The sequence below is a fragment of the Balaenoptera physalus genome (genome assembly GCF_965194825.1).
Source record: "Balaenoptera physalus genome assembly, chromosome: X".
Classification (NCBI taxonomy): Eukaryota; Metazoa; Chordata; class Mammalia; order Artiodactyla; family Balaenopteridae; genus Balaenoptera; species Balaenoptera physalus.
In genome coordinates this window covers 103,024,529-103,047,778 of record NC_138903.1, presented here as the reverse complement: position 1 = coordinate 103,047,778, position 23,250 = coordinate 103,024,529, and the positions used below count along the sequence as shown (strand labels likewise).

At 36.7% G+C, this 23,250-nt stretch overlaps 1 long non-coding RNA gene across 1 annotated transcript in view; it reads left to right on the top strand.

Annotated features, from left to right (window-relative positions):
- LOC309652125 overlaps positions 1-23,250 on the top strand; it is a 101,477-nt gene that overhangs the window by 5,145 nt on the left and 73,082 nt on the right. The gene's annotated exons all lie outside the window — the stretch shown is intronic.

Genomic DNA, 23,250 nt, shown 5'->3' with positions numbered 1-23,250 from the left:
TGTAAGGCCAGACACTATAAAACTCTTAGAGGAAAACATAGGCAGAACACTCCATGACATAAATCACAGCAAGATCTTTTTTGAGCCACCTCCTAGAGAAATGGAAATAAAAACAAAAATAAACAAATGGGACCTAATGAAACTTAAAAGTTTTGCACAGTAAAGGAAACCATAAATAAGAGGAAAAGACAACCATCATAATGGGAGAAAATATTTGCAAATGAAGCAACTAACAAAGGATTTATCTCCATAATATAGAAGCAGCTCATGCAGCTGAATATCAAAAATACAAACAACCCAATCCAAAAATAGGCAGAAGACCTAAATAGACATTTCTCCAAAGAAGATATATAGATTGCCACAAACACATGAAAGGATGCTCAACACCACTAATCATTAGAGAAATGCAAATCGAAACTACAGCGCGGTATCACCTCATACCGGTCAGAATGGCCATCATCAAAAAATCTACAAATAAATGTTAGAGAGGGTGTGGAGAAAAGGGAACCCTCTTGCACTGTTGGTGGGAATGTAAATTGATACAACCACTATGGAGAAGAGTATGGAGGTTCCTTAAAAACCTTAACATAGAACTACCATATGACCCAGCAATCCCACTACTGGGCATATACCCTGAGAAAACCATAATTCAAAAAGAGTCATGTACCACAATGTTCATTGCAGGTCTATTTACAATAGTCAGGACATGGAAGCGACCTAAGTGTCCATGAACAGATGAATGGATAAAGAAGATATGGCACATATATACAATGGAATATTACTCAGCCATAAAAAGAAATGAAATTGAGTTATTTGTAGTGAGGTGGATGGACCTAGAGACTGTCATACAGAGTACGTCAGAAAGAGAAAAACAAATACTGTATGCTAACACATATGTATGGAATCTAAAAAAATAAAATAAAATTTTTCTGAAGATCCTAGGGGCAGGACAGGAATAAAGACACAGACATAGAGAATGGAATTAAGGACTCAGGGAGGGGGAAGTGTAAGCTGGGACAAATGAGAGAATGGCATGGACATATATACACTACCAAATGTAAAATAGATAGCTAGTGGGAAGCAGCCACATAGCACCCAGAGATTAGCTTGGTGCTTTGTGTCCACCTAGAGGGGTGGGATATGGAGGGTGGGAGGGAGATGCAAGAGGGAGGAGATATGGTGATATATGTATACATATAGCTGATTTACTTTGTTATACAGCAGCAACTAACACAACATTGTAAAGCAATTATACTCCAATAAAGATGTTAAAAAACAATAACAGATTCATTTTTCTCTGTGACTTTTAGGCCTTTAATGGCACTCAGGTACTGCAAATCACTGATTTACATGGGCCCTAGGATGATAATAAAGAAAAAAAAAACTTTAGCAATCTTTCCTAATGTGTCACCGAGTAAAACAAAATACCATTTTTAAAAAGTGAATAAAGTATCTAGGTAACAATGGCATTTACATACCCTCATCCTGACCCTGTAGTTCTTTCAATTGTTATTCTTTTGTTTAAAAAAATGCTGTGGTGCTATGGATCAACGCCTTTGAATATGAGTCCATTTTTTCAAATTAATAGACTGTAACTTATAATGAGCAATAATAGATAAACAAGAAATTCAATTCCAGCATAATTATTGTTAATGGAATTAAGAAATGTTTCATTGAGTAAGAACATAAAAATAAAATTTAATTTTCCATGGCTTAACTGAATCATTATAGGATTTACCTGGTGGCCAGAAAAGTAGCCAAACAGGAATTTCCAGAACTTCAACCTCTTCTTATTAAGTGTGATTAAGTTTCAATTTCCTGCTCTGGATGTTCCTGCTCTGGATAAGGCCCATAATAAAATACATACAATAAAAGGCACACGGAACATCTGATATACAGACAAATGTTTTGCTTCCTCTGTGTCTACTTAGTAAGGAGATGAGGTGTGAGGTCAAATGACTCACTAAACTCCAAATTTTCCACTAATTTGAAACTTGCTACCTCAAACTTTTGTGATTTCTACCGAAATGCAGGGCAGCTGGCTATCTGGTAAAAAGGTGAATGCTGGTGTAGATTTAAGGGTTTCAGGATATTTGGTTACATTAGCATGGGCTTGATTTAATAGAAAAGGCCTGGAATGTTAAAGCTTAAATCAAAGGTTTGTTAAATTAATTAAACAAGGAGGCCATTAGACTGAGGTGTCTCTAATGCCCTGGTGACCTCTATAAGCAAACCAAAGTATAAGCCTGTAAAGGCCTCAAGGTCACGAAATCAAAACGCTAAGGACAACCAATCACAGCCAGCTAGGGTGTAAGCTGCAGCCAATCAACAATTTCCTTTCTTTGCTTTCTTAATTTCTCTGTATCAGTCTTTCCCTTGGTTCCTGTCAGTCAGCACTCCTAACCACTTCCGGTTTGGCACTGCTCCATTTGCATGGATTTTTGCTCAAATAAACTCTTCTTAAACTTTTTAGTATGTCTCAGTTTCTATCTTTTAATAGGTGTGTCTGTTTGGTGATGGGGAAGAGGATTGCTTCATTTTGATTAGACAGAAGGAAGGGGCCTAGTTTTACAGGCGTTTAAAGTCTGCATCCTGAGGTTTCATCTAACATGTTCTTAGGTGTAAAAAGTTACACTGTCCATTGACGTTCTTAAGTAGATGGTTGGGATTCTGTTCTCAGGCATGGTAGCAATCCAGGACATATTTATGTTCTAATGCCTAAAAGACAAAGAGTTAATGGTAGAACAAAGAACTGATTTTTATTGTTTTTCTGAGTTAAATAAGGTCATAGTCTTTCCTCTCTTTCTTTAGTACGGATGCACAAATAGTGGCTAGAAATGACTGCAAATACATAAGTTTTCTTTAGAAATACACGATTTGAAAGATTTAAAATAAAATCTGTTCCAACCTTTTTCATTCTTCAGCTTTGTCCTTTTGTGATGTGTTATTTATAGCCAAAGCTTCGGGAAAAAAATTTCAAGTCAACTCACAGTGTAGATTAAGCCACTGAAAAATGGTGATTGTGAGACGTATTCAACAGTGTTCTGTAAAAGAACTCATTTCACCACCATAACGATGAGACACTGATATTTGGCAAAGCGATTCCATAGATTTATAGCTTCATCATCTGCTTTGCTGATTGCTAGTCTCTCAAGGACAAATGGGCTCTCAGACACAATTGTAAATATCCAGGATAAAGCAATGTTATGTCTACTCTGAATGGTTATGCCATAATTAGGAAAAAGTTGCTAAATAAACTTAATTGAGCATTTAGAGGGCTATATAAAACATTTTTTATTTCTTCCCTAGAGGACCATGCTGGGTTTTTATTTCAAACTATTATCCACTCTTTCACTGGCCATCTCTCTTTCTTCTTATATGTTAATTGCCTCAGTGGTGTTTGTTTGGGGGGGGGGTCACCATTTTCACGGAGATGTGTAACTCCCCCACTCCAAAGCGTCCGGGGATCATTCATTCGTGTCCATTCCTTCATTCCTTCCTTTCTTTTTTTTTAAATACTGGAGAAGTTTGACAATGACTAAGCCCTTCAGGTATGAGACGAAGGACAATCAGAGTTTGAGAGAAACATAAGAAACTTTAGAGAGAAAAATCTATTTGGAAAAGAAGACATAATTCTGCTAAACCCTCAGGGTAGGGAAAATAGCCTAGAAATGAGAGTGAGCAATGATTAAACACTAAAAATGGTTCCTTTCAATCACCTCTTGACATTTATATGGTATCATAACACCTCTGGTAACTCGGGTTTATGAAAACAACAATAGAAGCACTGAAATTACTCAGTGATTTATTCAAAAAAGCAATAGACAAGTCCATTGAATAGAAAGCATTTTTTTTTTAAGTTACTAAAGCAGAGAACTTTAGCTGCAGGGATGCCTGTTAGGAAAGCACTGCACATATTCATAGCAGTATTGAGGGCTTGATGGACATTTAAGCTGTTTCCAGTTTTTTGCAAATGAAAACAATGCTGCACAGCCTTGTACGTGCATCTTTGCTCACTTGAGTAAGCACTGCTTTAAGAGGCATTTTTAGAAATGGAATAGCTGGGTTAAAGGGGATGTGCATTAAAAATATTGATGGATACTGTTAAATTGTTCACCAAAGAGGTTGCACAGTGTATGAATGTGCTCACAACATGGAGCTGTCAGTGTTTTAATCAGCTTCAATGATAGGGGGAAATGGTGGCTGGTTGTTGCTTTATTTTGCATTTCTTAACGAAGGAGTGAAATTGATCCTTTTCATATATATACTGGTCTTGAAAACTACATCTTTTAAAAGATTTTTAAAGCATCTTACAAAGCAAGTTTTAAATAAAACTAAATCTAACATAAGATTTTTAATCTTCATCAACTTATTCTAAGAGTAATTTAATATGGAGCCACTGATTAGACTGATGAGAGCATTTCTGTGACTCACCTTGGCATGCCATAGTTTAGGGTTGAAGTTCTTCCTCCCGGTTTTCAGACAGGCTTGATTTTAAAGGGCCTCTGGCTACTTTTCTCTCGGAGGTAAGTTTTGGATCACATCTAAACTCTCCCTTCAGATGTCAGTGATGGAAAGGACAGGAATGGGAGAGACAAAAAGAGTGATAACACCAATAAAAACACCACCACCACCACTAATAATAATAATAGCAGCTAGCATGCATTGAGTGCTTGCTTTGTATCTGGCATTACTCTAAGTAGTATCTTATTTAATCCTTGCAAAAATATATTTAGTTATTAAATAAACTAATTCAAAAAAGTTAAGTGGGTTACCTAAAGACTCATAACTATTAAGTAGCAGAACTGGGACTAGAATCCAGAAGAAGAAAGTATTAAAAATATATACTCTAGAAGCTGATTACTGAAGATTTCCTGGCTGTGTGACCTTAGTCAAGTTGCCTAACCTCCCTGTGCCTCTGTTTCCTAATAAAAATATTGGGATAATGGTAGTGAAACTGAGCAGGACCCTGTGGGGCTCCTGGGCATGAAATTCTTTCTGTGTCCCCCATTTCTTGTTTGTAGGGAATAGGCTTCAGTCTCCATGACCTTCCCTGCGTTCCAAAGGGCAGCTTCAAACAGTTGCTAATCAGGGAAGGGAGGGGATGCAGAGACAAGGGAGGAACAGTCAAGAAACAATAGCACAGCCTTGGGGCAGGGTCCTGGTTCTGCCTCAAGGGATACACATAACAATATCTTTGAGCTCTTCTGCAGAATGAAAACCCCCAACAAATGGAAGATGTTAACTACCTGATGAAGCATTCTTCATTCCAGAGAAGGTCACAGTTTGATAACTTTGAGAACCACAGAGGCTCATCAGGAGACCACCTGAGGCCAGATTAAAGGAGTGAAGCACACACCCTGATTCTTAACAGCAACCCTGCCCTTGTACCATTGATATAAAACTCCTCAGCAAATCCCCCCGGATTAGCCTGCTGTGTCATCCTTTGCCTGGCAAAGCAATAAAACTATTCTTTTCTACCTCACTCAAACTCTGTCTCCAAGATTCGATTCAACGCCGGTGCACAGAGGTCGAGTTTTTGGCATCAGTAGTACTTACTCTCATGGGATTGTCACAAGGATTAAATTAGTTGAGATATGTAAAAGTTTAGAAGATTGTCTGGCACATAATAAGCATCATGGAAGTGTTAACCATTTTTATCCAGAGGCCATGACTCTCCCCCAAATATCCCAGAGCATTAGCTTTTCTCACCATCCATTCTAGCACTGCTGGAACTATCTGCTATAGTCAAAGGAATCTTCACTTACCATCTTCATATAAACTGTGTATAACTCTTGCCTCTGGGCCCAAAGAACACTCCTCTCCCCTTTATTTCCCAACCCTTACTTCACTCTTTCTATCAAATTCCAGCTGTTTCTAAGTATACCCATAATTGGATAGAATGCCAAGGAATGATTTGAACTTTCCCACGTGGCACCACCTGTCTTCCTTAGTCATACAACCACCATGATAGCAGAAACCCGAATACTACCACTCAGCCACAAATCAGAACCATGAAATCAATTAACTGTAACCCAGTAAATATCCTGCTCAGAACTTAAGTTCTTCTTTAAGACCTTACAGAGAAGCAGTAAATCGTCTCATTTTGGGAGGTAAAACTCATATTATATCAGCAGCTGGTATCAGAATTCTTGGGGATAAAACTTCTTAGGAAAAATAATTTTCAAGGCCCTACGAATGGAGGGTGAGATACAGAGCCAAGACAGTGAAAGATAATGGCCAGTTTTTTCTTTTCTATATTATACAAAGAAATAAATGTTTTTGTTTTGTTTTCTCTTGCTTTTTTCTTTCCTTTCCTTCTCTCTCTCTCTTTTTTAAATTTTTTTGACTCTGAAAAAGGAGAACAAGAGAAGGGAAGAGAAAGAAGCAAGGTGCCACTAAAATGGTAGAAGACTGGGTACCATGTGGGGTGAAGGACCAGAAAGAAAACTCTTCAGGGTTGTAGGGGAGCAAAATTTGCCACCCCCAAATACTCTTTTACACACAGATTATTTGGAGCTGAAAACAATCAATGTCCAAAAGACTCAGGAAGAAACTTTGACCTTCCCCCAACTTCCTAAAACAATGTAGGTAGAGGGCTTGTTCCCGGAATAGAGCTATCACCAGAGCTATCTGTAATGAATATGGGCTAGGTGTGGTGGGGGAAACCCTCAGAGATCAGGGTCCACCCTGTGATCTCATTGTCTCTGCCAGGCCCAGCAAAAATTTGTTTACCAAACATTTGCTTTTCCATCTCCATGTGAATTGCCTTCCTCCCCTCTGAAGTCCCAAACCCCTAACCCCAAGATCCACTTTTGTCTTTTGCTAGAGATGGTATTTAAGGTGAGGGTTTCAGCCATTTTGGTAAGTTACTCAGTTTTTCTGGCTCTCTCCCATGTATACATGTTGTGAAACTTTTGTGTGATTTTTCTCCTATTAATCTGTCTCATGTCAATTTAATTCTTAGACCAGCCAGAAGAACCTAGAAGGGTAGAAGGAAATTTCTTCCTCTCTTACAGTGACAAAGTTGTCTTTTTTCCTTAATTTAAAAAAATTGAGATAATTGTAGGTTTACATGCAGTTGTAAAACATAATACAGAGAGATTCCCTGTGCACTTTGTCCAGTTTACCCAATGGTAAATTTTGCAGAACTATAGTATAATATCATAACCAAGATATTGACGTTAATCTGGTTCAGATTTCCCGTTTTCCTTGTATTCATTTGTGTGCATGTGAAAGAATTTTAAAAACAGGGTGTCTAACATCCAATTTGAAAATAGTTTTATTTTTTCAATGTAAGCCTTCTTTCCAAGTCTCCACAGACTTTTTTATATCAGTAGGTTTTTGTTTTGATTGTTTGAGTAAATAAAGTGTAGGAGAGCAAAATTTTGCCACCTCAAAATGTGTCTTGTTGGTATGAGGATTATTTTAGGCTGATTATTTTTAAGAATCAGAAAACTCAAGCAGTTTTTCTTTTTATCTACCTACCCCCACCCCCCTTAACTGCCTAAAATAATTTAGATAGAGGGTCTATTCTTGGAAGGAAACTATCACCAGAGTTAACTACGAAGAATATGAGCTAGGGATATTTTTTCTCATCTGAATCAGAACAGTATAGAAGACGGAGAGCACAAATAGGAATAAGAGTCCAGAAGTAAAGGGAAACATGGGAATGTAATCCACCTAAAATTCATAGAAATCTTCAGGAGGTATTTGAACTTCCAAATGGTATGGAATAGAGTTGAAGTGAATCTTATTAAAAATAGAGGAACCCAGTTGATAAGGGGTTACACATATCATTGTAGTGCTCATCCTTGAAGGAGGTTGTTGTTTATGTGATATGGTTTAAGGAACCCAACAGAGACCCTTCCCCTAAATTCCTAACCGTAAACCATGCTGCCTCAAGAGCTACTGTCATGAATTTATTTTATATTCTTGAAGGCACTTATTCTTAAATAATCTGTATTAAGTACAAACACTTCTGGAAAGAGATCTCTGGTTGAGATGGTATAGTGAGATTATGTTTCAGTTAGCTCTCTGTTCCAAACACAAAGTTATGATTTACAGAATATAAAAAGAGAAAAACCAAAAACACATAACTGGAAATCAAAAATAAGATGGCTATCACTGCGGAAAAATCATTTGACAAAACTCAACATCCATTCATGATAAAAACTCTTACCAAAGTGGGTATAGAGGGAATATATCTCAACATAATAAAAGTTATTTATGAGAAACCCACAGCCAACATAATACTCAATGGTGAAAAGCTGAAAGCCTTCCTATTAAATTCAGGAACAAGACAAAGATGCCCACTCTTACCACTTCTATTCAACATTATATTGGAAGACTTAGCCACAACAGTCAGACAAGAAAAAGAAATAAAAGGTATCCAAATTGGAAGAGAAGAGGTAAAATTGTCATTCTATGCAGATGACATGATACTATATATAGAAAACTCTAAAGACTCCACACAGAAACTACTAGAACTGATAAACGAATTCAGCAAGGTAGCAGGATACAAGATTAACATACAGAAATCTGTTGCATTTCTTTACACTAACAATGAAATATCAGAAAGGGAAAGTAAAAAACAATCCCTTTTAAAATCACATCAAAAAATAAATAAATAAAATACTTAGGAATAAACCTGGCCAAGGAGGTGAAAGACTTACATGCTGAGAACTATAAAACATTGATAAAGGAAACTGAAGATGATTCAAAGAAATGGAAGGATACCCCATACTCTTGGATTGGAAGAATTAATATTGTCAAAATGGCCATACAACCCAAAGCAATCTACAGATTTAATCTATCAAATTACCCATGACATTTTTCACAGAACTACAAAAAATAATCCTAAAATTTATATGGAACCATAAAAGACCCAGAATTGCCAAAGCAATCCTGAGGAAAAACAAAGCTGGAGGCATAGCCCTCCCAGACTTCAGACAGTACTACAAAGCTACAGTAATCAAAATAGTGTGGTATTGGCACAAAAACAGACATACGGATCAATGGAAAAGAATAGAGAGCTCAGAAATAAACCCATACACTTACAGTCAATTAATCTTCAACAAAGGAGGCAAGAATATACAATGGAGAAAAGACAGTCTCTTCAGCAGGTGGTGTTGAGAAAGTTGGACAGCTGCATGTAAATCAATGAACTTAGAACACACCCTCACACCATAAACAAAAATAAGTTCAAAATGGCTTAAAGACTTAAATATAAGACATGACACCATAAAACTCCTAGAAGAGAACATAGGCAAAACATTTTCTGATATAAATTGTACCAGTGTTTTCTTAGGTCAGTCATTCAAGGCCATAGAAATAAAAATAAATAAATGGGACCTAATCAAACTTATAAGCTTTTGCACAGCAAAGGAAACCATAAACAAAATGAAAAGACAACCTACTGACTGGGAGAAAATATTTGCAAACGATGTGACTGACAAGAGCTTAGTTTCCAAAATATACAAACAGCTCATATGACTCAATAACAAAAAAACAAACAACCCAATCCAAAAATGGGCAGAAGACCTAAACAGACATTTCTCTAAAGAAAACATACAGATGGCCAATAGGCACATGAAAATGTGTTCAACATCACTAATTATTAGAGAAGTGCAAATCAAAACTACCATGAGGTACCACCTTACACCAGTCAGAATGGCCATCATTAAAAATTCTACAAATAGCAAATGCTGGAGAGGGTGTGGAGTAAAGGGAACCCTCCTACACTGTTAGTGGGAATGTAAATTATTGCAGCCACCATGCGACACAGTATGGAAGTTCCCTAAAAAACTAAAAATAGAGTTTCCATATGATCCAGCAATCCCACTCCTAGGCATATATCCAGAGAAAACTCTAATTCAAAAAGATACATGCACCCAATGTTCACAGCAGCGCTATTTACAATAGCTAAGACATGGAAACAACCTAAATGTCCATCAACAGATGAATGGATAAATAAGATGTGGTATATATACATAATGGAATACTACTCAGCCATAAAAAAGAATGAAATTATGCCATTTGCAGCAACATGGATGGACCTAGAGATTATCATACTAAGTGAAGTAAGTCAGAAAGAGAAAGACAAATACCATATGATATCACTTATATGTGGAATCTCAAATATGACACAAATGAACTTATTTACAAAACAGAAGCAGACTCACAGACATAGAAGACAAAATTATGGTTACCAAAATAAGTTTTGGAATACGGGTGGGGGAGGGATAAATCTGGAGTTTGGGATTAGCATATATAAACTGCTATATATAAAATAAACAACAAGGTCCTACAGTACAGCACAGGCAACTATATTCAATATCCTGTAATAAATCATAATGGAAAAGAATATGAAAAAGAATATGTTTATATATGTATAACTGAATCACTTTGCTGTACACCAGAAACTAACACAACATTATAAATCAACTGTACTTCAATTAAAAAAATAATATGGCTATCATTGAGGACCAGAAATTGGACAAAAGCATAAAATGTGTGTGAGCCTGAAGCCACTTCCAGGTTCTCTGTTTAGAAGCAGGCAGAGGCAGCTAGAAATCCAGCCATTGTGGGGTAAAGCATCTAAAGTTACTCCATGCAAGATGTGCAGCCTGATCCAGGATTGAGTCTAGGAGCTTGGGGGAATCTCATCCTTTGCATTAGTCATTGAAATAAAAGATGCTCTTGACTTGACAGAGTTGAATAAAGAATTGATGAATTGGAAAATATTTCTGGGAAAATCAACCCAGGACATGGCACTAAGGGACAGAGATTTTAAAATATATGAAGGATAAATTAAAGAGACATGGACAGCCCAAGAGTTTCCAATGTTTGTCTCATAAAAGTCCAGGAAAAGAGAATGAATGGAATAGCAGACAAGAACTATTTGAGGTTATAATGGCTACAAATTTTCCAGAACTAAACACATAATTCCTCAGATTGAAAGGGTTCTCCAAATACCAAACATTTTAAATAAATATAAATTTATATCAAGGTACATCTTGTAGGACTGCAGAGCATCAAGGTTAAAGAGAGAATCTTAAAATGTACCAGAAATAAAAGACCAATGACATACAAAAAGACTGAGCTGATTTCTCAATTAAAAAAAAAAAAAGTCCATAGACCTTGAAATAATACAGGCATACCTCAGAGATATTGCAGGTTCAGTTCCAGACTACCACAATAAAGCAAATATTGCAATAAAGAGACTCACACAATTTTTTTGGTTTCCCAGTGCATATAAAATTTATGTTTACACTATACTGTAGGCTATTAAGTGTGCAATAGCATTGTCTAAAAAACAATGTACATATCTTAATTTTAAAATACCTTATTGCTAAAAAGTGCTAACCGTCATCCAGTAATGCAGGGTTGCAACAAACCTTCAACTTTTAAAAACCACAGTATCTGTGAAGTACAATAAAGGAAAGCACCCAAAAGCACAATAAAACGAGATATGCTGTACCTTCAAAGTACTTCGGGTGGGAGGAGACTATGAACCTGGTATTTTTTAGTCAGGTAAATTATCATTTATAAGCAAGGGCGAAATAAATGCATTTTTAGACATGTAAAGACTAAGTTTATCAGAGATTCTCCTAAAAAAATTATTGAAATGTGTATTTTAGAAAGAAAGAAATTGAACACAGAGGGTGTTATTTCTGAAAACAGTGGTAAGTACAGAAATTGATTAAATACCTCAGTAAATTTAATTTTCCACTGTTAAAATGAATTATTACTATTATTTTTTTAAGTTGAAGTATAGTTGATTTACAATATGTTAGTTTCTGGTGTACAGCAAAGTGATTCAGTTTCACCTATATATATATACTTTTTCAGATTCTTTTCCATTATATAATAGTTTATTATAAGATATTGAATATAGTTCCCTGTGCTATACGGTAGGACCTTACTGTTTATCTATTTTATATATCGTAGTTTGTACCTGCTAATCCCAAACTGAATTTTTTTTTTTTTTTTTTTTTTTTTTGGCCACACCGTGCGGTATGTGGGATCGTAGTTCCCTGACCAGGGATCAAACCCACGCCCCCTGCAGTGGAAGTGCAGAGCCCTAACCACTGGACCACCAGGAATTCCTCTGAATGATTATTTTTAAGGGTAAAACCACAACTTTAAACTAGGGGTTGGCAAATTTTTTCAGTAAAAGTCCAGATAGAAAACATTTTAGGTTTAGGGGCATATAGTTTCTGTTGCAACTACTCAGCTCTGTTATTGTAGAGCAAAAGCAGCCACAGACAATATGTAAATAAATAAGCATGGTTGTGTACCAATAAAACTTTATTCATAAAAACAAGTGGCTGGTTAGCAGGTTGTAGTTTGCTGTCCTCTTCTCTAAATAAGGATATCAGTATAAGTTTTTTTTTAATGTTTTTTATATTTATTATTTTTAAAATTTATTTATTTCATTTATTTATTTTTGGCTGCGTTGGGTCTTTGTTTCTGTGTGTGGGCTTTCTCTAGTTGCTGCGAGCAGGGGCTACTCTTCGTTGCAGTGCACGGGCTTCTCATTGCGGTGGCTTCTCTTGTTGTGGAGCACGGGCTCTAGGCGTGCTGGCTTCAGTAGTTGTGGCACGTGGGCTCAGTAGTTGTGGCCCTCAGGCTCTAGAGTGCAGGCTCAGTAGCTGTGGTGCACGGGTTTCGTCGCTCTGCAACATATGGGATCTTCCCGGACCAGGGCTCGAACCCATGTCCCCTGCATTGGCAGGCAGATTCTTAACCACTGCGCCACCAGGGAAGCCCCTCAGTATAAGTTTTTAAAGCATGCTAAGTTCGTTTTTATAGTTCAGAGAAGGATACAAAGATTGGATAATTGTAGACTTGTTTAGAATATCTCTGGAAGGAGAAATGCCTTGAACTTTTATCAGCTACTAATACAGTGAAGCTCAGTTGAGAGCAAGGTCTTTTGGAAATGGAACACCAGACAGAAATCTGTCAGATACACTACTCATAGGAAAATGGTGGGGGCAGGGAAGGCATTTTATCTATATCATCTTTTTGCCTAGGGTTGGCTCAGGGGTTGACTGCAGTAGTGATTAAGCATAAACTGTTTCACACTAATTAATTGCCATTCATCTTTCAGGTTCAATTTAGATTTTCCTTACTCTCAAGTCTGGTTGAAGCTTTCTCCCTATTTGCTGCCCATAGCACCTTAATACTTATACCTAATGTAGCACTTAACATAGTTGATCATATTTGCCAGCCTGTTTGTACTTGTTCCTCATAGAAAATGAGTTCTGTGAGGAGAGATCATGTTTGTCTCATTCACTATTATGTCTCTTATGCCAAGACAATGTCTACCACATGATAGATTCTGCACAAGTGTTTGTTAAATTAATAAATGAATGAAAAAATACTTCTGTTGAATTAATGACACACGAGCATATGCCAAGATATATAAGCTTCATTTCTGGGGTAACAATTTCCTCTTGATGTTTCAAATTCATTCAATCAAGAAATAATAAATTAGCACTCAATATAGACAACGCATCATTCTAAGTGCTGAGGATAGAGCAGTGAGCAAAATGGACAAAATCCCTGCCTCATGTAGCTTATATTCTAATGGAGGTGGGAGATGATAAACATATAGAAATGTTTGCTAGTTGAAAACCTTGATTACCAGCAAAATAATTGCTTTTTGATGATTTAGTACTTCAGAGTTAACACCAACCATCTCTAAATAAGAAAGATGGTGGAGATGGACAAGGAAATTGAGCTGAATCTGTATTGAGCTCATTCAGTCCTGGCATGTTACACTGTTCAGTAAATCCCTAATGTCGGCTTATTTATTTTTCATTGAATGCAAGATGGTGTAAAATATCCAGGTAACTATGCCTCTCCTTAAATAGTAAAGTAGCAAAAAGAACACTGCAATGAACATTGGAAGAATTAAGTTCTAGACTCAGATTTGCCATTGACTTACTATGTGACCTTAAGCAAATTATTTCCCCTCCCTGGGCCTCAGTTCTTCCCATAGAGAATTAGGTTCAATCAGTATTTCCAAAATGTCAGTCATTTTCTTATCACCTTCACGATTTTTGCCATATTTGAATTCCATGTCTGTTATCATTTACTTAGTAACTACCTTTAAATTAATACATGACTTGTTTGTGTAAGCTTTGTCTTTAGTAGTTAACAATGTTAGTGAAATCATGAGTGTGATGTACTAGTTACAGTATTTCCTAATGAATCTTATTAAATTCATAACTATTAAATTTTTTTAAAGTACCATCCAAAAGCATTTCACATACCATAGGTGGTATTTCTATTTCATTTGGAAACCTTGGATTGTATGATTTTTCAAGTCCTCTTCGAACCCTAAATATTATTATTTTATGAGGCTCTTCTGTATGATCATTTTATCTCAAAATGCTCCAGCTATTTTCTTCCTTCAAGATATAAAACACCTGCATTTAAATAGCAGATATGTAAGAGAATGCTTTAATACTTGAAAACAAATAAAGTCTGTACTTTGCTTGAATATTTTTTTCTTTTTCTCTGTCATTTAATATCCTAGAATATTTGCCAGGGTAAATTTCTGGTTCTTAGATATATTTGTAAAACTTACTTTTTGCGTGGTGTATATTTTCCATCCTTTTACTTTCAGCTTATATATGTCTTTAAATTTAAAGTACATCTCTTGTAGGTAGCATCTAATTTGGCCTTGTTTTTTTAATCCAATCTGGCAAGCTTCTGCCTTTTATGTGGAGTGCTTAGTTAATTTACACTTAAATTAATTATTGATATTGTTGGTTTTAAGTCGACCATTATTTTTATTTATGTGTATGTCGGTTGCTCTAGAGCTTACAATATACACCTTAACTTATCAGATATATTTCTAAGTGAAAATTATGTAGGTAAAAGGTCATTTAATAAGCTACAGAGCATAACAAAATTCCTACATCACATCCAAACTTTCAAAAAATCAAAACCCCAGGGCTACATTTTACCTATGGGCTATGCTATATTGTTTACGGAAACAATTGTTTCATGGAAACAATGTTCAGTTCCACTCAAATTTGAAAGGAAGGATAGGTAGTAGGGATGCTTCCAGAAGGTTTCCATGAAGGAAGCTATATCAGTCAGGATCGTTTAAAGTTATGTAGCAGTAACAAACCCACAAATCTCCTATTTTGCCTTTTCCTAGGACCCAGGATGGATGATGGAACAGCCATTCTCTGGAGCATTGCTTGTTGTCATGGCAGAGAGAAAGAGAGCTCTAACTGATAAAGTAATTAAGTGCTCAGCCAGAAGTGATACATGTCACTGCTGCTTGCAATTCATTAGCCAGAACTGGTCACACAACCCTACCCAACTATAAGGCTATAAGGGTCCAGAAAGTACAACTCTACCATGAATCTAGAAGGAGAAGAGAATTGTAATATTTGGAAAACATCATTAATGATTACCACATGGGATTTTTTTTTTTTTTTTTTGGCAGGTTCCAGAGTCTTAGTTCCTAAAGGGTTAATGGTCCTTCTGCTTTCATTGGGTTTAACCTTAACAATTAAATAATCCTAACAAAAGGAAAAATATTTATAAAGCATTGATAAATAGATAGTTTGGGGGAGTGTTATTAGTTGTTGGGAACAGGGCTGGGAGCTACACGTTGGTAGTAATGCTTCCTTCCACTGGACTTGGAAATGCTCTGAGCTAGAATGGATTTCTTTTCACAAAGTTATTTCTAGTGTGGGGGGTAAAACCAATCCTATTGGTTTAATAATGACGGGTCAGTTTCATCCAAAGCTAAGGAATCTGGAGGCAAAGATTTGAGATAAAGGCAGGGAGATTCTCTGAGGGAACGGGAAAGCATTTGTAACCAAACTACCCATATAGCTATAGACAGCTTAGGATCTTGACCTTCCTAAGGGGGATTGTAAAATTGGGGTTTTAAAACTAGATGTATGCTTCTCCCAGAGAAAGCAGGAAGTGAAGAAGAAGGGCAGATAACCCCCATTAATTGGGTGCTGGTAAAACTACAGGTATTCTTCTAGGTGTTTGCAACATCCCTATGAAGGAGTGATTTCAAAATTCAGTATTACAGAAAGCATCACCACAGTTCCTTGAGGAAAAGCTAGAAGATAAAACTAGGTGGTACAAAAACCTATGCAGAATTAGAAACAAAGCCATCTCTTTTTCTCCTTGTCACATGTTCCTCATTTTACTTCCATTTATTGCTATTTCATTTTAAAGTGCCATTTAATATTGGGCAGATACTTAAATACAAATGCTAGTGATTAATACTTGCCACTTTAATACAGTCATAAGTAAAAATTTTATAAATCCCTTTGCTGGAGGAGCTACGTTGCCATTATTAGAGAAGGCAAACCAATGGAATTTTCCAGAAAGACTAAATTATATGTGATGTCCCACAAATCAGATTGGAATGGACCAGGCAGGCAAGTCACCAACTTTTCTACATTAGAATGCTCTGTTTACCCACAAGTGCAATTCTGGAAGGCTAGGTGGCTGCCAAGTGCTTTAGATAGAGCCAATAAAATTAAAGGATGAGTTTGTTGCTAGAGTACCCTAAACATCACGGTCTAGGTCAGTGCTGGTCAAAGTGTGCTCTGAGGGCCAGTACCAATCAATAGATTGGTGTCAGTCTACAAACTCTTTACTGGTCCACCTAGAAATTTGGAGTGTTGTGCCAGAATGTGAAGCAATGTACCACTTCCAACATCAAAAAAGTTTTACTGCAATTACATGTGTGTGTGTGTGTGTGTGTGTGTGTATGTGTGTATCGCCCCATATATATATTCTTTTATACACATCATATATATTCATATGTGTGTGTGTGTGTGTGTTTAGTGACATAGTTGATTCGTACATTGGTGTAAGCTCTGTATCTCATTATGGACCAGTAACAGGTCTCACAGTTTCAAGTGATATTGGCATATCCACTAGTGTGGATACCTCTGTGTCAATAAAAATGCACTATTTCAGACTGTATGAGAAACATTAACCAGGCATAATTAGTTTGAGAACTGTGTAGAAGCAGTAATGCTCCCTTTCTGATATCAGGTATGTCTTGAGAGACCAGATGTAGCCATGAAGATTTTAGACTTTATATAATGGAGTTCTGCTAATCCACTGGTACTTTTCTTAGCTGTTCTGTTGACATTTCCATTGATCACTTCTTTCTCAAATATCACGTATTGTTCTTAAATATCTTGTCAAAAAAGGCTATCTTTATTAAACCAATTATCTTAATAGTGTAATATGAAAATACTATCAAACACTCTTGACACCTTACTATGTGCCAGACCCCTCCCTAAGTGCTTTACATTATTCCAGGCATTTAATCCTAACAAGAATCCTATGAAATGAGCACTATTATTATCACCATTTTACAATGAGAAAAATGAGGAGCAAAGTCTAAGTGATTTGTCCTAAATCACACATCGGCAAGGGGACAAAATAAGGAGCCCAACTCATGTACTTTAGCCCCTCGAGTCTATATTCGTAACAACCATGGTGCATTTCCTTTCTAAGGGGAAGAGAATCAACATACATTTAATGAAAAGACTCCAGGACTAAGAATCAAAAGACCTAGGTTTTTAATCCCACTCCTGCCACTGACTGTAACCATGGGCAAATCCCTTCCCCTACTTGGACTTCAGTTTCCCAACATAGAAAAATGAGCAGGGTAGACTAGATGTTTTCTCAGATCCTTTTCAGCTTTAAGGTTCTCTGAGCCCGTAAGTATAGATTTCTTACTAAGAGCAGAGGCTTCTGAATGTATCTTTTATAGAGAATTTCTTGTTCAAATAGAATTCTTTGTTTCTAGCACAGCAAAGCCGTAGTGCTGCAGGCTATCTGCCTGGATGTAGGAATAGCCCTACAATATAAAACTGGATGTGAGAAGGAGGGTCATTGAAATAGGATCCAATCCCTTTGCTTTCTGCTAAAGACAGAATGGAACAATTACACATAAGTAATAAGTATGACATTTAATATTTTGATTTTTCTTACTGCTCTCCTCTAGGAATAAGGCTAACCTACCTTGTGGCTTGACTTGGCATCATAAGGAATGAGTTTTTCTCCCTGCCTAGAGTCTTGTCAGTCTGGAAATGTTTAAATATTTAGGTATTTTGTTTCTAACATACAACAGATTTTGCCAAGTTGCATAGCTCAACAGTCCACCATTTCTGGTACGAAGCCATAATGAACAAAGAATACACTGTTAGGATAGTCTTCTCCCACTTAGGGAAATGTGTGATTTGTAATGAACGGTGGGTATTAATGCTTACAGATTTAGATCCATTTGTACCACAAATAATCACTTTGGAAAGAAAAACATTTCTGCTCTCCAATTTGAAGAAAAAACAAACTAAATATAAGTAAGTAGCTATGTTCCCTTAAATATGCATTTAAAGGCAGGATGATGGCTCTGTGCTTCTGTCTGCTGAGAAGGAAATGGAAGGAGACCAGTTTTCAAAAATATCAGAGGGTTTTTAAATGTCAGGTTTACCACCTATCATTGTCATTTTGCTTTGCCTCTTGAGCCATGTTAGGTTTAGGCTTGCTGTGGTAATCTGCAGCATCCTCTCCTTGGGTGACAAGTACATTTGTCCAGTGATGCTGATAAGCTTTAGGTGTAGAGTTGTTTTTGTTCTTTTGGGGTTTTTTGGGTTTTGTTTTTCAGCTGATCATTAGTTTAGTGGAGCCAAGTGAGGTTTTCTTCTGAAGTTTTTGCGTACATGATGAAAGGTCACGAGGCTAGAGTCAGCTAAGCCAGCAGGGAAGCTGGGCCAGGATCCCGTGGAAAAATAAAAGGCATAATTCTCACAGTATGACTTTTTAGTCATTGTGAATGTTCTGTGTGTTAAGGGAGATTATGGGTCAACACTCAGGCTATTCATATCCCAAGACTATAGAAATATGTGTGCTCGCCATTACCAGGATGTGTTCAATTGATATTTACCACCATAGGGCCCCTGATCCAGAAGGGTGGCAGACCTTTCCTCAGAAATAAGTGTTCATTTAGATCAACATTTTCCAGCTGGTTCTAAGGCAACCAGTGCCAGGAAGTTTAAAACTAAACTTCTCTAGTAGCTGATTTATGGTCCCTTTCTTATCTGCAGAGTGCAGTGGAAAGATCTGAATTATAATTCTCATCTGCTAGTATCTGTATAACTTTAAGGAAATCTCTTAAATTACCTTGGCTTCAGTTTCTGCTTCTGTAAAATGAGGTATTAGACCAGATGATCCAAATCTTTCTAGTTGAAAAAAGTTATGATTGTAAGGCATTAGGATATAAAGATTAAGTCCTTGTAACAGCGCATCCTAGTTTTCCCTCAAACCCTTGTCCTATGGTTTTCTCGAAACATTTATAGACTCAAATAGTCCTGAATTAATAGAATGATACATTCTACTTCAATGATGCTTGATCCAAGGGAATTTTGCAACATTCACATTAAGTTCAATGAAAGAACTCTGCATACCTATAATTACCGACATGATCAAGAGGTAGCATTTATTAATCACCTAAAATGTGCAAGTCACTTTATTCACATTTTACTTACATTGTCTAATCTAATTCTCATGACAGCCCATTAGGGTAAATGAAGGCACCCAGGAAACAGCATCTCTTTTCCCTGCCTTTGTTCTGATGTAATTGAGATCACAGAGATCAGTATAGGAGAATAAAATTTTACCTTTACTAGTAAAACAATTAGAAATAAATTAGTGTGGCTTATATATGTGGACAAATAGGGTTCATAATACTGAACAAGAAAATTAGGCAGACTCAACACCCAAAACTGGGCGTTATGAGAAATACAATCAGTCATGGGCATCACTGGAACGCTGCAGGCTTTTCCTGCCACTTAGACCCCCTACAGCATGGAGGAGCAGAACAGAATATGTGCTCCTTGTAGCCAGCTGGTCTCTCAAGAGAAAGGAAAAGAAGATAAGTTGAGTTATAAATACCCCGCTTCTCTTCCAGACAAACCAATTAGGAAACTCACTGCAGCTCCATGAAAAATAATAGGGATGGGGCTTGAAGCCAGGAATGTAATAGACCTTCCTCTGAGCATACAGACACTTTGAACGTGGAGGAAAAGCAAATAATCTTTAAAGAAACTGAGGTTCAGAGAAACTAAGTATTTTGTTGAAGATCACACAACTAGTAAGAGGAGGAATTAGGATTCAATCCCAGTTCTGCCTGACTCCAGAACCCATACTCATGCCCCCATTTCTTTCCCCACATTGTTACCCTACAGTTTTTACCTTAACTGTATTTTACTAGTAGCTGAAGACACACTCAGCAATTATTTCTTCAATCAAAAAATCTCCTGCTATGCAAGGGTCTTAGATCATCTCCAATACTATCGGCACACATAACCCATCAGAGTGGTAATAGTATAGGATTATCACCTGAGACAGATTAGCTTGATCCTCAAAATGACTGATAAGAAGTGACCTTCCCTATGTCACAAAAATAGGAACTTTCTGGCTTTTATGTTCCTCTTTTTTGTAGATTGAAAAATGAAAGGAATATGAAATACTCTGCCATCTGCCATTTTAATCCTGCCGTTTCTTGTACTAGACCATATAAATAATGAAACAGAATGTTTCTAATGGAATATTTTTCTAAGGAAAGACAATGTCTGATAATGTTTTCCAAGTTTAAAGAGTCTAGCCGTATACCATGATACTTTAATTAACAAATCTTCAGAGGTCAAATTTAATCATAAAAAAATTCACCTGGGATCAGAAGGAGTGAGATAAATTTCAGTCTCTCCAGCAAAGAGTTAGAGGTGATAATAACTTATGAGGAAGGAGTAAACACTCTCTGAAGTATAAGACCTGAACCCAGCAGAACGGAAGGCCACGTATCTGGGCCCTGAATGAAAAAAATAGCAACTGTGTGTTAATAGGGATTAGCATATTATTCCAAGAGAGACAGGAGTCCCTGGGGTGGGTCACTGAGCTCCAAGAGATAGGAAGCAGCACTACCATGGCAACATGGGGCTAAGATGCTGTATCCCAGATCTCTTAAATATTATTACCTCTGTTAGCAAAGCTTCTGACAACAAAATCTATCATTGGAATGCATCCTCTTCATTAATAGAGGTCTAGCTACTTTGAGTAGATACTTGGCCTTTGGATGCTCCTTATCTGCCAAATCTGCATTACAGGAAAGAGACAAAAAGGATACCAAATCACAGAGGAAAAACGACGGTGCAAACATCCCATCTTTCCCGATAAATGGTGTGAAAAGATTTGAGCACGCTGAAATTGAAATCGTCCAAAAGTAGGTTTTTAAATCTCAAAAACCTGCACAGGGAGTTCTGGAACACACCGTAGTGAAAATGCTCATTAAATGCATCACTAAATCACGTAAAATGCAGTAGGTAGTCACAGATTCACAGGTTGCATTTTATTCTCTGCTACAGAAAGCATCTCCTCATTACCAGCAGAGCTGGGAAGCCGTTAAAGATATCATTATTCTTAATAAGGTGATTTATTTATTTTCTTCTTGATGGTGATAAGAGCTAATATGAGAAGGATAGTGGAGGATGGGCAGCATTACCAAGTACCCACACACTATTTCCAGGAAAGACATTATATTATTTGTGTAAATTAAGAGTAATAGATGAGAAGACATCAAATAATAAGAAGCTGATATTCCAGCCAAACTATCTAAATTTAAATCTAAATCCTAGTCTGTTAAAGATATCTATAAGGAAATATCATTCACCCATATTAAAAGGACTTTTCAAAATTAAAATTAATGCTGGCAATTTCAGAATATAATATTTCCACAGTATTTAACCTCTGGGAACCTACATGATCATCATGTAAAAAATAATGAAAATGTCTTTTTGTTTGTCTCCTTTGTTTGGGTTTTGTCAGAAAAGAAGCATAGCAAAAGGTCATGATCAAAAACTTATGCTCTGGTTTTCTTCTCTGGTTATCACAGGTTTGCATTTTGCTCTTAATATATATTTGATAAATGTGCAAATGAATGAACTGTCCTTTGTTAGGTAAGCTTGGCATATAGCAACGAACAAGAGACTGTTCATTAATTATGTTCTCTAATGACTCCATAGTTTTCGAAGGAAAAAAAAGGGGGGATTAGCATCTCATTTATTGAATAAATATTTATGAAAACCTACTATCTGCCAAGTGTTCTGATAGGCCCTTGAGGGATACAGAATAATGCAGACATTCCTGGCTCATAAGGACCTAAAGCAATCAGAAAAAACAGGCATTAAATAATTAAACAATTAGAATACTAAAATTTTGTATTAGTCAGGTTGGGCTGACATAGTAAGATACAGGCGCACCTTGTTTTACTGTGCTTCACAGATATTCCAGTTCTTGCAAATTGAAGATTTGTGGCAATCCTGTGTTGTCAGATGATGGTTGGCATTTTTTTCCAATTAAGTACTTTTAAATTAAAGTATGTACATTTTTTTAGACATAATGCTATTGTACACTTAGTAGACTGCAGTGTAAAAATAAATTTTATATGCACTGGGACACCAAAAAACTTGTGTGACTTGCATTATTGTGATATTCACTTTATTCCTGTGGTCTAGAACCAAATGCAAGATATCTCTGAGGTATACCTGTACCACAGACTGAGTGGCTTACAACAGAAATTTATTTTCTCACAGTTCTGGAGACTAGAGTTCAAAATCAAGATGCTAAAAGGACTGGTTTCTGGTGAGGCCTCTCTCCTTAACTTATAGACAGCTGCCTTGTTGCTGTGTCATCACATGGCCTTTCCTCTGTGCACATGGAGAGAGAGAGAGAAAGAGAGAATGTACTCTTGTGTCTCTTCTTCTTCTTATAAAGACACTAGTCCTATTAGATTAGGGCTCCACTCACCGTTATGACCTTATTTAACCTTAATTACCTTCTTGAAGGTCATATCTCCAAACAGTCACATTGAAGGTTAGGGCTTCAACATATGAATTTTGGGAGAACAATGTTCTCCCAAATAACAAGTTTTGGTGTATGCTTCAAAAAATAGAGGTGTACATTATGCTGTCACAACATATCTATGAGTGTGATACCTTAGTCTAGGAGGTCAAGGAAGCCTACCCTGAAGAAGTCATTTAAGCTGAGCTTGAAGCATAAGTCATGGTTAGCTTGGCCATGAATAGGGGGACAGTATTTAAAGCTGCAGCAACGTGTACAAAGGTTAGCAGACAAGGCACATTAAAAGAAATGAAATAACGTTAAAGCAGCTGGAGCAGAGAG